Source organism: Penaeus chinensis, chromosome 21, assembly GCF_019202785.1.
Source record: "Penaeus chinensis breed Huanghai No. 1 chromosome 21, ASM1920278v2, whole genome shotgun sequence".
NCBI lineage: Eukaryota > Metazoa > Arthropoda > Malacostraca > Decapoda > Penaeidae > Penaeus > Penaeus chinensis.
The window spans coordinates 10,962,707-10,965,206 of NC_061839.1; the positions used below are offsets into that span (position 1 = coordinate 10,962,707).

At 38.6% G+C, this 2,500-nt stretch overlaps 1 protein-coding gene across 1 annotated transcript in view; it reads right to left on the bottom strand.

The window, feature by feature from the left end:
• Positions 1-2,500, bottom strand: part of LOC125036499 (alkaline phosphatase-like) — a 63,638-nt gene that overhangs the window by 60,396 nt on the left and 742 nt on the right.

A 2,500-nucleotide genomic window follows, 5' to 3' on the forward strand; every position in this document is an offset into this window, starting at 1 on the left:
TTCCATTCAGTTCGCCGTTGCAGAGCCAAACCAGTTTCATCATACGAATCCAGATTATGATTTTACGACCTAATGCCAAAGGAAAACTAATCTTACTAATCCAGAGTGACATTCAAAACTAAAAGCTCTTCATATGGAGACGTTAATAGTTTACCTCCTAAGGATATACAAAATGGATTTTCACAACCAGATTCCTTTTCATTTTTACTTTTAAGATTAATGTCTCGCCATCAGCTGTGCTCTACTCTATACCTCTCGTTCGCTCGCACATTAAAGTCAACTGTAAACAGTTTCTTTGGAAGTGAAAATCACCCGACAGTTCACTAATGATGCAAGCCGTCGGTGGGGAGCATAATATAGGGCTGTGCTTATCTTTAGAAACGAGGCTGGTATGCGGCTGTGCATGATATATATATATATATATATATATATATATATATATATTATATATACATACATATTCATATATATATATATACACATACATATATATACACATACATATATATATATATATATATATATATATATATATGTGTGTGTGTGTGTGTGTGTGTGTGTGTGTGTGTGTGTGTGTATGTGCGTGTGTGTGTGTATGTGTGTGTGTGTGTGTGTGTGTGTGTGTGTGTGTGTGTGTGTGTGTGTGTGTGTGTGCTCGCGCGCGTATTATACACACGCATACACACATATGTATGCATAGACTGTATGTGTTGTAATTATTTTCCAACTAAGAATATCGATCACTGCTCTATACAAATGCTATTCACACACTTTTAGGAGGTTTAAAAAATCAGCGGATTTCGTCCTTAAGGAGTACCCTTCACGAGTTTTTTTGCGAGCTCTGTTATTTACACTCTCTCCGAAGGACGGAATAAAACGACTTTCTCAATCGCTGCGATCCGCGAGCACAACGAATGGCCGAGCTCCTCCACGCTCATTCCTTAAAGCGTGATAGATATAAATACGGTCCGTGTTGTAACGAAATTGTTCAATAATGAACTCGTTGTCATAATTCAGAAATATGCATTTTTGCAACACAGCGCTTGTGAACGGCTGGCGGAAAAATCATCTCAGCGCCGACAATAAATTTAGAAATGCCGATGTAACTTTCGTCAGTGAGAGGATAGGAGTGAGGAAAATCAGGAAATAAAGGGAAGAGATAAACTAATGCATTTTAGAAACTGCATTCCGTATGTTCCCGAGAAATGAAAGTGATGACGACGTCGGCCCGTGGGAAGGTGGATGGCTTTTTATGAATATTGCATCGCTGGCCGAAAGAACCAAGTTAAAAATGTTCAGGAAGTTTCTTTCTTCTTTTTCTTATGCGTGGAATCATTTGCGAATAATGGACCGTGCACGATTTGGAAGAGGAATGTTGCTACAGTTAAACATCTTTCTTTCCCGCCTGCAAGAGGAATGAAGATGCTTAGCATAACGATTTTCTCTTCGTTGCCGACTCGGCGCAGAAATAAATATTTATCAAGTGCATATTCATTACCTGATCTGGAAATTATCTTTTGTTCTCTGAGACGGAACTATCTCATCGTTTTCTCCAAAATTACTTGTCCGTTCATTTCTAACAAAACTATATTCACCCTCGTTTTCTCTCATGTTCATTCATGGTTGGATTGAAACTAGTCCACTTAATTAAGAGAAGTATTTGACTGTAATTAGATCTTTTCGAAGGAGATTCTTAAAGGGTTGAATTCGAGGCGTTTAATCTTTGTGGAAACTATCACAGAACCAAGCACGTGCAAATAACTTACTTTATGAAGACAAAATTTGTTCAGCCCAAGTGTATAAAAGTTAATCACAGTTACTCAGGTAAAGGAAAACTCATTTACCAAACTATGTTTTCATATTGCTCTAAGCTCATGCACCACCGCGAGACAAAGCTCCGAGTCATGGAGGCGAACCTCCCTCACGTGTCCTTAAAGTGGCGGCCGCAGCCCAGCTTGCTCCGCGGACCATGTCACACATGCTGACCTGCGCCGCAAAAACTAGTTCACCTATCTGCTCTATCACAAATCAAGTTCGGCCACAATTACAAGTTCTATTTTTTCTTCTTTTTGGTGTTTTGTGGTTTTCGCGCTCGAGGTGTTTGGTGTTTATGGGAGTTTTTTACCTGTGTATGCGATATTGTCACAAGGCGTTTATGGAGTTGTATTTTCTTTTCATCTATTACTGTCAGTGGTGTTATCTCACATTGCAATTACAGTTTGTGACCGTTATGAAATGCGGTGCTCTAAGGTCGTGGAACTCTGATGTTAGCTGTCGAAATGAAATATTTAATAAAACTTATACTGCATATGTAATACACATTGCGCTCTGATAACAACATTCGCATTCCGAATTCGAGACAAAACATCGCATCTAAAAAAAAATAAAAATAAATAAAAAACGAACGAAATTATCCCTGAAGGTCCGTAGTACGACAAAAAAAGCACTGTGGAAGGAGGAAGACGAAAAAAGGATGACAATTAACTCACTGCCTGTAGTA